At 42.5% G+C, this 14675-nt stretch overlaps 2 long non-coding RNA genes across 2 annotated transcripts in view; both read right to left on the bottom strand.

Annotated features, from left to right (window-relative positions):
* The window catches only part of LOC132593792 (uncharacterized), a 58207-nt gene extending 50245 nt beyond the window's left edge, over positions 1-7962 (bottom strand). The window contains exons 1-2 of the long non-coding RNA XR_009559645.1: positions 7886-7962; positions 6066-6323 (exon numbers count right to left, since the gene is read on the bottom strand). This is a non-coding gene — a long non-coding RNA (uncharacterized lncRNA). The remainder of the gene's footprint in view (positions 1-6065; positions 6324-7885) is intronic.
* Positions 7963-8956: 994 nt separating this feature from the next.
* On the bottom strand, positions 8957-14097 carry LOC132593754 (uncharacterized). The gene is made up of 5 exons (XR_009559561.1): positions 13921-14097; positions 13744-13837; positions 12412-12497; positions 11762-12026; positions 8957-9055 (listed from the first exon to the last, which is right to left on the bottom strand). It is a non-coding gene; the product is annotated as an uncharacterized lncRNA (long non-coding RNA).
* Positions 14098-14675: the final 578 nt, after the last annotated feature.

Raw genomic sequence — 14675 nt, 5'->3', positions numbered from 1 at the left:
TTTGCCCTACCCAGGTACGTGGGGGGTTCCTTGCCTTTTGGGAGGTCTGAGGTCTTCTGCCAGCGTTCAGTAGGTGCTCCGTAGGAGTTGTTCCACGCGTAGATGTATTTCTGGTGTATCTCGATCACGTGGTTTTGTAAGAATCTCTTTAGAAGCCTGTCTTCTGATTTGGTGGTTAGCTTCCCAAGGGATGTCATGTCTGTCTTGTTTATTATGATACCACTACTTAGCCAAATCACTGGCATATAACTGTATATTGAAACAATAAGCGCAGAGGTGACTGGATAAGTAAACACGTGCGTGAATGAGTAAACATTTTACACGTGCTGCACACAGGAGCTTTTTTTGGTGAGCATTCTCATACACTTCCTAGCTTCTAGTTTCAAATATAATAGGTACCTAAATGCATCGCAGGTTTTTTTGGATGGCTTGTTATTTTCTTACAAAAGAACCACTGTCTCTATGGTTATGCAGCAAAACCAGACTGCAAACAGGAGTGTTCTGTTCATCAAGAGAGGCCAACAGGTGTTATTTTAGAGGCATCCACTGCCTGAGAGCTGAGCCCTTAATTTACTCTGATGACTACCTTAAGTAGCCAAAGTGACTCGGAAGCCCTCCCTTGAGACATTCATTGGAAAACACAGTTTGAATTAGTCTAATAACTGAATGTCAACCGACTTCTACCACAAAGCAGTGAGGTGTGCTTCCCTCTTTACAAATCAAGTAACCCAGAAGAGTACAGCCTCAATAACCACTAATAAGGGTTCTCAGAGGATTGAGGCCAGCAAGGGAATCCTTTTTACCTGTAGCCTACAGTCCAAATACCTTACCTTAGCATCCACTACCCTTAATGAGTCGGCCCTGACTTCCCCAATCATTGAAAACACTCCGCAAAATCCCACGAGCATTTGTAAAGAAGTGGAGACGACAGCGCATTCCAGGTTGAGGGAACAATTTAAACAAACAAAGGCAAGAAAGTCAGTTAAGTTCAGTAATTCTATAAGGTGCATATGTGGGAGGAATTAATGATAAAATAGGGAAACGAAGGTCTGATTGTGAGATATCTTGGAATAAATGTTGCTCGGTCTTCTGGTCTGAACAGAGTGGCATAGATATGTTTTTCCTTGTCCCTCCTCACTCAGCATCACCATAAACCCTAGAACGGGTGCAGGAGACAACCAAGGAGAACTCTGAGAGGTGTAAGAAGGCCAGCAGGCTCGGGCTCCAAGACTGGAAGAACAGCTCAGGGGCAGAGCATCTTGTCTTCTCTCGCCCAACAGAAGAAGGTCACCCAGGCCTGGCGTTCACCAATCCCCGACCCACCAACAGAATAACATGCAGGCAGACGCATTCTGGCCCCGGATCAAACAAGAGTCTCTCTGGATACATCAGGTTACTCACTCAGACACCATGAATAACCAGAGGATAAACAAAGAACTCTTCCCCCACTGGGCCTGAGACTCCCTCTTTCTGCTGAAAGGTTCTGAGGGGTCAGGGATAAAACAAGAAAAAGACAAGAAAACCAGTGGCTGTGTCCAGGAAGCCTCTCTTTCCTCACAGGCTTAACTGAGATTCCCCCTTCCCACTCAAAGACACCTGGGGAGCAGAGGGGGTGGGACTGGGGTCCAGTAGGTGGACCCAAACCACGCCCCTCACCAGTGGAAGGCATCCGACAGCAGACTTGGGGAAATGCCTTCTGTACCCTCCGCAGCACTAGCCAGGACAGGGAAGGCCCAGCAGCATCAAACCAAGCAGATGAAAACCACGCTGCACACATTCTGAGGATTAAACTGCCACTAGAACCATACTCCACAAAGTCAGCCAAAGCCTGCATTCTAAACCTAAACTTGGTGACTTGCTAAAAGAAGAGATTTTACTAGGACCCAAAGCATTCTAACATACAGACGCTGTCCAGGACGCAACTGAAAATCACCTAGGATACCAAGAACCAAGAAAATCACAACTTCAATGAGAGACGACAATCAAGTGATGGTGTACAAGGGCGAATCAGACGTGGGAATTATATCGTTGTAAGAGAAGGATGTTAAGGCAGTAGTTGTAAAAAATGCTTCGAAATTCAATTATAGATTCTCCTGAAACAAAAGAAAAAATAGAAATTACAGCAAAAGAATAAAAGTTTTATATAAAGAACCAAATGGAAGTTAAGAAACTAAAAAATGCAGTAACAGGAAAGTCTCACTGGATGAACTCAAACAGTAAAGTAGAAATGACTTGTCGATCAAGACTGTGTGATTGACACACAGATCAATGGAACACATGTCAATGGAACAAAATAGAGCTCCTACTGAGAGACTCACATAAATGTGCTCAACTGATTTCTGACAAGGGTAGAAAGGTAATTCAATGGAGGAAGGGTAGCTTTTTAAACACACAGTACTGGAGCATTTGGGCACCCACAGGCAAGGAAAGAAAGTTATCCTAACCTACTCTCAACACACTATATAAAAATTAACTCACCATTGATCATAGACAAATATAAAAATATAAAACTTTCCACAAAAACAACAGCAACAGAGGAGAAAGTCTTCGGGATCTAGGGCTAATCTGAGAGTTCTTCAACTTGACATTAAAAATATGTTGCAATAAAGGGAAAATTGATAAACTGGACCTCATAAAAATTTTAAGAAGTTTGTATTTTGACAGTCCATGTGAAGAGGAAGAAAAGACAATTTACAGACTGGGAGAAAATATTTTCAAACCTCATATCTGTCCAAAAATCAGTATTTAGAATATATAATGAACTCTCTAAACTCAACAGTTAAAAAAAAAAAATGAGACATTTCACTGAAGATATACACATAACAGATAGTACATGAAAAAGGTATTCAACATTATTAACCATCAGAGAAATGCAAATTCAAACCACAATCTGCTATCACTACATACCTATCAGAATGGATGAAGTTAAAAACAAAAAATACCAAAGAAAATGCAAAGAAAATGAATCACTCACACATTGCTGCTGGAAATGTAAAACAGTATAGGCACTCATTAAAATGGTTATTGGCTTCTTGTAAAACTAAATATAAAATTACCATATGACCAGGCCATTTCATACCTGGGCATTTATCCCAGAGTAAGAAAAATTTATGTTCACGTGAAAACCTGTACATGAGAATTCATAGTAGCCTCATTAGCAACGGCGAGAAACTGGAATCAGCCTGGCTGTGCTTCCGCAGGTGAACGGTTAGCAACGTGTGTTACCTAAGTTTCACGGAATACTGCTCATCAATAAAAAGGAATCAACAACTTGGTTAAGTCTCCAGGGAATTATGCTGAGTGAAAAGAGTCAATTCCAAAAGGTTACATTTTGTATTATTCCATTTATAGAACATTTTTAAATGACCAGATTTTAGAAAGGGACAGCTTTCTAGTGGTCAGGACTTCATTCCAGAGCCAAGTGGGGTGGCCATGGTAGGAGATGGGGATAGTTATAAAATGCAACATGCGAGATCCAACATGAAGCAGTAGTTAGAACTATTCAATATCTTGACTGTCGTGGTGGATACAGGAACCTACAAAGATGATAAAACTGTATAGATCTCAACATACACATACATGTGTAAAGGAGAACTGGGAAAATTGGGATGAGATCAGAGGATTGTATTAAAGTCATTGCCCTATGATATTTAATACAGTTTGGCAAAATTTTGCTACAGAGAGAAACTGGGAAAAGTAGTCAAGGGATATCTATGTAGTATTGATTTTTATTACAATTATATGCGAATCTACAATTATCTCAATAAAGCTTTCAAGGAAAAATACTACTTGCTCTAACTCGGGGCAGACCATGGGATGGCTGAGCCCACAAGCCCTAGAGAAAGTAGCTAGAAGGGGTCAGTGTGAGTGGCTGACATTAGGAAAGGATTAAAAAAAAGTGAAGAGCTTGGTCAATGGTTGGCTTTTATGTAAGAGGAAAAAGAAAGAGAAAAGAGACAGTTCAGAAGTCTGAGACATCAAAAAGTTGGCACAATGAGTATTCTAGGCTCTCAACAGTAGGAAACAAGGTTGGAAAAGCTTGGATTGACAAAGACACACAGAGACTCAGCCATTCTGCATAAAGTAGTAGTGTCTCAGCCTAGTTGTCTTGAAAACAGAGCCCAAGACAATGTTGTATGTCCACGTGTCTTATCTGAAAAAGAATGAAAGACTAGGAAAGCCATGCAGGGAAGGAGGAAAATCCAAATTAAGAATATTGGCCACTCCTGTGGGTGTCAGGGGCCCAGTCATCACAAGACCTTCTGAGAAGCTTTACACAAGGTGCCTCATACTGTCAACCCATTAAGTGAAGGATAGGAGACATAAAAAAGGAAGCAGCAAAGTGTATCAAGCTTCAGAATTGTGTCTAGGTTGTGATGACTGGCCACGTGTAACTGACTGGAGAGAAACAGATCAGAAGCTTCCTAAGTTTGGGGGTAAATTACATTGTCAAAACACTACCAAAGGTTCTCTGACTCTTTGAGACCTAAAAGGGCCTTTGAGACTCCATACCATACTTGCACCTGCAGAAGTGGGCTTTACAGGGTTACAGAAACTTTGCAGACCTATAATAATGCACCCTGGAGGATAATGAACAAGAATAGAACCCCCAGAGAATAGAGCAAAAAATCCATGGGGAACGAGGGGCAATGAGTATTCTCCCAAACATCAGAGGAGGATTTAACTAAGAAACATCACCAATTTTCAAGTTAGAGGACCTTCTTAAAGCCTGCCCTGCAGGACTTCGAAGACACAGACCAGTGGCTGCTGTAGCCTCCCATTCTACCATTTTCTGACTGAGAATGTCTTTGCATAGGAGGAGGATGGGGAAACAGACAACTTCCTTTTTATTTGTAAATTACTGAACCATGAGGAGACATATCCATGGGGAACCACTGGGGCGCTAAGCATCTACCCGACTTTGAGCTGAATGCAGTGGGACAGAAGAAACCTGGCTTGGCTCTACTGCGGAGGGTATGAGAGCTTTTCTGTGTGACAGAAGAACGAAACAGATTTCTGGGCAGTGACCAGAAGGGTAAACTGAAAACCATTCCACGTTTTCTCTTCTCCTTGGGCCCCAAACTAGACTACATTTTTCACCCTCCCAGCAATTAGCCAGTGGAATATGAATTGAAGTAATTTACTTATACTTTTAGGTCTGAGCCATTAAAATATAAATTGTCCATAGATAATTTTCAATTCTGTTTCCATCTGTTGGCTTAATGTAGAAATTTTGAAGAAGTTGGATGTAACTGGAGCCAAAAACGGAAAGAGTTTGGTTCCCAAATACCTTTAACAATGCAGAGTTCTCTTGCTAACCCACATTGGACTGGGATTTATGCTATTTGGCAAAGTGAAGGAATTTTGCAGATGTAATTATTAAAGTCGCTAATCAATTGACTTTAAGTTAATCAAAGGGGATTTTATCCTGGGTGAGAAGGACCTAATCACGTGGATCCTTTATACAGGGGTCTAGATGTTAGTGTCTTTCTACTGTTGGCTCTGAAGACACAAGCTGACATGAATTCTACAGACACAAGGAAATGAGGCTGCCAACATCCTGATGGAGTTTGGAAGTAGATTCTACTCTAGTTGCGCCTCCAGGTGAGGACACAGCCTGGCTGACACCTGGATTTCAGCCTTGGGAGACCCTGAGCCGAGGGTATAGTTAAGTTATACCAAGACTTCTGACCTACAGAAATTGTGAGGTAATGAAGACATGTCAAGTTGCTAATTCGTGGTACTCTGTTATGTTGCAATATAAAATGGAATACAGCTACCTGCATGACACGGATTTCAATTATTTTATGGCAAAACTATATCCCTAAGGTCCTGTCAAAGAAAAGAGTTTTATTATATTTTCCCTTGTTTTCTGAAGTCAACCAGGACAGTCTTCAGTAGAAAAGGACCCCTGGTAGGTGCGATGGTCGTGGTCACATCCTCGTCTCTGTCGAGTCTAACTGATCCGTTACTGGATCACTTTCAAGTTTTGCCACCTCCAAGGATCACCTGAGATATAATTAAATAAGTATTTTTTCTTTTTATCTACTCATATTTTTACTTACGTAAATCTCTGTGAAGAGTGTATTAGTTATGGTGACACCAGCTGCTGTAAGTGACGAATCCTCAAATCTCATTGGCTTAGAATAAAAGTTCATCTCTTCCTGTGAAACATTCCAAAGATGGATATTCTCCAGGAAACTCTCTTGTGCAACTGGCTCCTATGCACTGATTCAGGATCCAATTTCTTCCAACTTGTATCTCAGTGGCCTTCAACATACAACTTACAAAATCACCTGGTGTTCATCTCAGTATAAGCCAACCTGTGGGTAAAAGAGAATGAGGAATCGTGCATAAGGAGTCCCCAGGTACGAGGCTTTGAAGAAATTTCCTTACTGGTCCCAGGGATATGCCTAATTGCAAGGAACCTGAAAAATACAGTTAAGTCCAAGAATACCCTCCTACCCACCGTGGACCTCAGACATACGTGGGAAAAACACCAGTGTAGTTTCAGTGCTCAACCCTGTGACTACTTCCCAGGTGACATTTGTCAATGTCTGAAGGCTCTTTTGGTGGTCACAAGTAGGGCGAGGGCCACTACTGACATCTCATGGGTAGAGGCCAGGGATACTGCTGAGTACCCTACAATACACCGGACAGCCCTCCCCCTGCCCCGCAACAAAAATTAACTCTCCCCATATATCAGCAGTGCCAAGATTGAGTAACCTGGTATAGAGTAAATAGCAACAGATCTGTAAATCCCTGATATCATGTATTCATATGGGACAAATTCTTAAGCATTTACCATGTGCCAGGTACTGTTCTATATTCAGTGATGCAAAAGTGAACAAGACAGATTCCTTTCCCTCATGGCACCTACGCTCTGGCTAATTACATATGTGACCTGATTAACCTGCCTGAAAGTTCTGTTTCTCACTTATGAAGTAAGGGTCAATATAACTCACAAGGCACGTATCGAGTTTAAATGAGACAACGTATGTGTAAAGGAATGTTAAAATGGTGCTCTTCATGCTTCATGAGGCATGAATTCAACAGATGTTACATTCCAAAGTGAATTGGAGACAGAACACCATGGAAAAAATAATTGGTTATATGACTATCATAAAATGTGGATATAAAAAAGTAGGTGGAGGAGTGATCCAGGAGGACTCTGCAACAGGGGCTTTGGGGAAAGGCCTTGGGGCCAATGAGAATGTGAAGGGGGAGGAGCCTGATAAGAGGGCTTTATGAGCACAGTCAGATTTGATATGTAACCAGGGATGGGTGCTGATCTATACCCGAGAAAGTTATAGTAACCTTGGGCTTCAAGGATGGAGAGTAACATCTTGGAAGTAATTGCACTCCTTCTGAGAGTCAATCAAACAGGCGTGGGGCTTTGGGACCAAATGAGGTAGGGATGGAAGCTTGGAGTAATTTCCAAAGGACTCCTGCCCCAAAGGGCCACCTTCCAGGCTGATGAGACTCAGCAGTAATGAGATGTGGAGTTTTCTGCTAAGACAGAAGCCCAGAGGAGATATGGGAAGGAAGTCACGTCATAGGAATTGCAGGGGCGCGGGGTCTCAGCAGGGGAGATTCTGAAGAACTCACCATGGCACTCACAAAGGAAAGGGCAACTCTCGTCATCTGCCAAATAAGAAAATCTTAGGACAACACTAGGTAAGAACTTGCTCATTCCCCTAGCCTCCCTACCCTTTGCTTGGTGGGGTCAGAAAACTACTTCATGAGTCTGGAGGAGGAGAAATTCCAGGTAGAAAAGAGAGTACGAGGATTATACCAACCTCTTTTGTTTTAAATGAGCAGCATAAACCCATTGGCAGCATGTAGAGAGCAGAAGATTTAAAACTAAATCAAGTTCTGGGCTTACCCTGGTGGCACAGTGGTTGAGAGTCCGCCTGCCGATGCAGGGGACGCGCGTCCGTGCCCGGTCCGGGAAGATCCCACATGCCGCGGAGCGGCTGGGCCCGTGAGTCATGGCCGCTGAGCCTGCGCGTCCGGAGCCTGTGCTCCGCAATGGGAGAGGCCACAGCAGTTAGAGGCCTGCGTACCGCAAAAAAAAATAAATAAATAAATAAAGTTCAGAAAATTGGTCAGGATAGGAGAGGCTATAAGGAGGTAACAAATAAACCTACAATTCCAATTAATTCACACCACAATTTTTTTTATTTCTTCTCATCCGCACGTCTCAGTTATAACAGCGGGTGTGCGTATGCCTGGGTTTGGGGGGCGGAGGTGCGCTTTCACATATTCACATAGGGAACCTCACTGACTGAGATTCCATCTCATCGTTACTACCTCAACAAATGACTTCCAGGGCTTCTGAAGCACAGCAAGAGAGAGCTGGAGTGTTGTACATGGGCTTTTATAAAGTGACCCGGAACGGTATACATGGCATAAGTGGCTTTTCTCCATCTCCCAATGGCCAGAATTCATCAACATGGTAGCAAGCATAATTGCACTGGAAGCTGGAAAATGCTGTCTTCCTATGTGCCCAGGAAGGAGAGCGCTGAATATGAGTGAGCACTCATATTTCAACTTTCCGAGTTATAATCCACTGGGACTAGACATTTTCAGTTGCTATCTTGAGACTGGATTTTAGGTATACCCAACAAAGTCGGGAAACTGAGTTTCCATCCAAGGGCAGAGGAAGGATCGCCAATACTAAATAGGTTAAAGAGAGATAGTTAGATGCAGAACAATGAAGCGGTTTTCATTAGACTCCACAAGTCCTACAAATTCAACTTTCTGGTAATAGAAGTAAAGCCCTAGGTACACTGAGTTACACAGACTGGGTACCACGGGACCATTTCCCTGTTTCTTTCTCTTTTCCATGCACAGATAGCTTCTATACCTTCCTACTCCCGATGTGATACAAAATAATATCCTATATTATAACACATTTTGTAACAGCAACACTTGCCATTTCTTTTGCACCTACTATATACCAGATGCTCTGCTAAGACCTCTTCACATCTTCTCTTCACAGTCCTCCAGTGGGTGGGTCCGTGTTTCCACGTGGGGGTTAATGCAGAAAACTCTGTGGAGTGTGGGAGATATGCAAAGTCAGAATTTCCTGGATCAACATTTTTACTCAAATAGTGGGAAGACAACCTCACTAGCAAGAAATATAGAAGAGGGAATATTATTTTTTCATTAGAACAAATGTGAGCATATCTGTGGGGTTTTTAAAGCTTTGTTGAAATATACAAAAATAGTACACATTTAATGTATAAATTTCGATGAGTTTGGGTATATGCATACTCTCACCACAGCTAAGGTACTAAACATATCCATTACCTCCAAAAATGTCCTTGCACTCTTTTGTGTGTTTTGCCCCCTTTGGTAAGAATACGTTAACAAGAGATCCACCCGGTTAACACAGTTTGAAGTGCACAATACCCTATCATTAACCATAGGTACTGCGCCGTACAGCAGATGTCTGGAATTTATCTTGTGTAACAAAACTTTATATCCACTGAAAAGCAATTCCCCATTTCTCCCTCCTCCTAGCCCATGGCAACCACCATTCTATTCATTGCTTCTCTGAGTCTGACCATTTTAGATATCTCATTTAAGTAGAATTATGCACTATTTGTCTTTCTGTGACTGGCTTGAGACCAGTTGGGTGTGTGCAGCTCATAGGAAGAATGTACTATTTTATTTTACTTTTATTTCTATGCAGAAAACTGCTAGTCCCTTCCCCTTCCTCCCTCTTCCCGCCACGCCAGGAATCAGACACAAAGCTGTCTCTATCCATCAGCACATTGTACAGGTGTTCCCTGGGGGGGGGGGGGGGCGCAGCTTTGTTAAATCCCTGTCCCCGCACTTAGCTTGTCTTAGCTGAAGAATTAGGAACACTACCTTAGCAGAACAGGTACAGACAAAATTTATACTTTTCCTCAGGGTTTTGGGGACATCTCGGAGAAAAGGTAGGAAACCTTATACTAGCAAATGGAGAAAGAGAATATTCAGGGAAGAATAAGAGATTGACCCAAATAGAAAGGAGCCACAAAACTCTGATGGAAGGAAACCTTAGAGATGAGCCTCTGTCCATTAACAAATCATCATCACACCCAGCACTCACAGAGCTGCTCTGTGCTAGGGCGTCCATAAACTTCACTTCGTTTAATCTTCTCAACAACCTTTTAATATAGATATTGTTATCTGAAGCCATGCACTCAATACAATTGAGACCCCAGAAGGTTAAGCAAGTTTTTGAGTCACTGCGACTCAAAATCTCCCACGTCATGTCCATTCTCCTTCCTGGCCCTGCCCTGAGTCTCCATGGGTCTGTGGCATCCTAGATCAAAAGCTCCCAGACTAGATTCCGCAAATGCTCATTCATCTCTCCACCTTCTGAAGGTAGCTCTCGCTACTTCTCTTTGCCAGAGGGAAGTAATAACCTCTGATTCAGTCAGTAGAATTCATGAAGGAGGATTTAAATTCCAGGTCAAACAAAACCATTAGTGTAAAAAGCCCCCAACAAAGCAAAACTGTAATGATCATTAGTGTACTGATTGCTTTAGATCTTTTCTAAAAACAAGGCAAGTATAAATAAACACCTGAAATGACAGAAGCCGTAAAAATAATACAAACCGCGAAGAATGGTAAAAAGCTGTGTTTTCTAAACCAATGCCTCGTGGGATACAAGCTCAATGAAATTATCCTTTAAAAAAAAGATGATATGGTTGTGTAGTTTGGAAAATGGTCTAAGCTTAGAAATTCATGTTAGCATTGTAAAGATTCTAAGATGTCTGGCAATATTATAGTTAACATGGCTTAACTCATAATGAAAATTCCAAACTCAGTCACAAAACCATCTTTTCTCTGTAATGAATGTCCTTGATAAAATATACTGTGTATTTACTTCCTGTGGAAATATGTGGAAAATGCCAACAGGAAGCTATTTCTTTCTCCTTCTCAGCCCCTTGTTCAAGCCCTTGATGTAAAACCTCTAAGACTTGCCCTATCTGCCCCTCACCACAACCAACAGGAGACTCTGTAATATGAGTAGCAGAGGTCCACATCCCGCCTAAGTCTTTTCTCCCGGGTGCTTCCATTGCTTTTCCTGCTCTACCTCTCTTTAGCTTCTCTGACCTCTGGCTCTTTAGCTGGGATATTTCCCTTGACTCACTTGACCAAGGCTTTTGGATTATCTGGTTTGGGCTGAGCTGAGTGAGGTACCCTTCAAAGATTCATCACCTGGTCTCTGACCTAAGAACTTCCCATATTGGCCTATAGTTTATCCAACATTTCAACACGTCTTTACTGGAAGCCCACACTGAACATAGAGGGATGAATAGGAGAGACATGTACGTTCACACAGTTTGTTTATAAATTAAAGCTAGACGAACAGGCAGCACAGCAAGCATTATGGGAAGGGAATAACAAGCAGATAAAGAAGGGCATCTAACCTAGACCTGGGGGTTAGGAGAAGATCCAAGTTTAGAGGAAACAGCACATACTCTAAACTACGGGGTGAACAGGAACATCTACGTGAAAGGCCATAGAAATGGAAGCAGAGCGTTGTGTTCCAGACAGATGGAACCACATGGGTAAGAGTTTGAGCTAAAAGAGAGAAGGTGATCTTAGAACAGAAATAACTTCCATTAACTGAAACATGTAGTTTGAGGAGCTGAGAAACAGGGTGTGAGGCTTCAGACAAAAGGGAAGAAAATGTTCCCTGGGCCAGCAACCTAGGGGTGGACGCTTGACCAGGCCAGCCTCCTGGACCAGTTCTTACCAAGAATGCAGAGGAAACATCAGATTCACGAGCTCCGTTCAGCTGCAGGCATCGCGGATCTTTGCCGCGGGTCAGAGTCCTGCCCTTCTGCCCAGACCTTCAGCAAGTTAAGTAAACTCCAGGTGCATATTAGGAGCCTCAGCAACGCCACTCAGAATGGACACAGGAGGAGAAGTATGAGGCCGAAGCCAGGGCTACTGTACATGCAGGGTCTCTACAACAAGCACTGCTCTGGACTCACTCTCATCCACCATCTCTTCTGATCCTGCAAGTTAAATGTTAAAATTCCCACTTAACATTTTAGGATGTGGATGATAAGAGAGATTAAGTAACTCACTTAAGGATATATAGATTATAAATCACAGAATCTAAGCACTGATCTACCGAAATCCATCCTCTTTCTATCATGCTGCCTCACTGAATGCATGTTTGCTTCCTGGTTGGTTTATTAATAGCAATGATAGTCATATAATAGCATCTAACATTGACTAAATGTCTTCTTTGGACCAGGGGCTTTATTAGGTGTTCTGTATTCATCATCTCCCTTAAACCTAACAACAGCCTATGAAATAAATATCATGATGCTTAATCTGCCGAGGATAAACCTATAGTTGAGAAAAGGTAATTTTTCTGAGGTAAATGGTTATTACACGGAGGAAGTAAGATTGGAATCCAGGTTCTTCTCATTCCAAGTTGCACGTTCTTTCTGTAACCACACTCCTTCTGGATTGAATAACTGAATAAACAGAGAGACAAACAAATGCATTAACGAGAGCACTTTTTAAAAATGAAATGCGTTGAATTTTCTAATTGAAAGAACATGCCTTTTTACTATTTTCTGAAAGTGAAGAAGCCTTCCAGCAGAGATCTCTGGGGTGCTGTGCAATTATCCATTACAGTACAAGAGACACAGGTGTCAAATGCGCCTGCATCCATCATGGGTTTATTTTATTTTATTTCAAGGGAGATAACGAGCATCCCATTTATTCTAGGCACTTTTGTTGATGACATACTAGTTGCCATAAAATCTGAGAAGTAAGATCAATTTTATGAACAATTAAATGGGGTCTATCCAGAGGTAATTAATTTTATGATGGAGGTTGGACAAGGTGATAGGAGAGCCTGTTTTAGAGGCATTGATGATAGGGAGGAATAATGGCTCATCAGCTATGAAATAATTCTAAATTACCTGGCTTTCAGGTCGTTATTTATATTTTGTCTGCTGCCCTCCCCGTTCGCATCATGAAGGGAGAGCATATTGTTATCCATAGCATTTTGGGGAGTGATCCAAACTTGCTCTTGGGAGCATAATGGAAACCCAGACTGTTAGGAGACTGACTTTGCTTTCCTGTAGGACAGATGTTCTTTGATCTACAGTTGAAGGAACAATGAGACCATTTATCAGTGAAAGGAGCTGCTGGACTCAGGAAATTGAGAGCAAACAGCTGAGCAAGAGGTCTTTGGAGGTTATGCCCCAGGTAGAATTAATTACCTATACATTCACTAAACAAATATTTATTGAGGATCTTCTATATATCAGGCACCATGCTAAATACTAGGGATATAGAGTAAGATTAACATAATTAGTGGGGAGCTTGTCAGTCTGTGATAACTGTATTTCCCCTTGAGATGATTCAAATTTTTCTTAAAAAAAGTGACTCTTGGGCTTCCCTGGTGGTGCAGTGGTTGAGAATCTGCCTGCCAGTGCAGGAGACACGGGTTCGAGCCCTGGTCCGGGAAGATCCCACATGCCGCGGAGCAACTAGGCCCGTGAGCCACAACTACTGAGCCTGCGCGTCTGGAGCCTGTGCTCCGCAACAAGAGAGGCCGCGATAGTGAGAGGCCCGTGCACCGCGATGAAGTGTGGGCCCCGCTTGCCACAACTAGAGAAAGCCCTCGCCCAGAAACGAAGACCCAGCACAGCCATAAATAAATAAATAATTTTTTAAAAAAAAAGAAAGTGACTCTTGAATAGGCCTGACCATCTCAAAATCCAGGGATTGCAAAACGCGTGAGCAGTGTGGCTTGCCTCCCAGTTTACTGATGATGCTTGCCTTTATCCTTAGAATGGTGTTCCTGCCACAGAGAGAGACAAGTTTGATTGTGATCACCAGGGACAGTGTAGCACAATAAAAAATGCCAAAGGACATTCTACTCACCATAGTTTATCAAAGCTTTACCAATCCTTCATGTCTTCTTCATGACGCTTCCTTTTCACCTGCATTTTCCGAGCACCCACTCCACTCTCTGTGTCGCCAGGCATGGGCAGAGCATGGACCTCTGAGTCAACCTAATTTGTCAGACTCTAGTTGTCCTAATAGTAGCTTCAATTTAGGCAAGAAATTGCACCATGTCAACCCTCCTCACCACCCCCTATAACAACTCCGTGGTTACAGGTTTTCAGTGAGAAAAAGACCTGACCCAAATTGCTGAAGGGAAAACAAAAGTGTCACTGGCTTGCAGGACTGAGAAGTCAGGTGGAAAATGGCTTCAAGCACAGCTGTCTTCATATTCACACATATTCAGATGATTTAGTGCCACACTTTCTCCATCACTGCTTTGTGCTCCTTTGTTTTTCTCCAGAGGGCTTCTGAGATGGTGACCTCTGGTATCTCCACATGTACATTATCCCTATTGCCTAGAATTCCACAAGGAAAAAGTCCTGTCTAACTTGCTTGAAAAGACATTTCCAAGATTCACTCTGATTAGACCAAATTGGGTCTCATGTGCCACATCAAACCAGCCACTCTGATGGGTCAGTTCTAGACTGTACACCCACCCTTAGCAGTAACGGGTGACATGAACTCCATCAGAATCCCATGGACAAGGAGAAGGTTAATTTCCCAAAGGGAATTATTATGAGTGCTGCTTCCAAACGACAGAGGCATAATTTACAGGGCAGACACAAGGAGCA

The sequence above is a fragment of the Globicephala melas genome, chromosome 17, assembly GCF_963455315.2.
Source record: "Globicephala melas chromosome 17, mGloMel1.2, whole genome shotgun sequence".
Taxonomy (NCBI): domain Eukaryota; kingdom Metazoa; phylum Chordata; class Mammalia; order Artiodactyla; family Delphinidae; genus Globicephala; species Globicephala melas.
The sequence above is the reverse complement of the archived record's forward strand: the minus strand, read 5'-3'. Positions and strand labels throughout refer to the sequence as shown.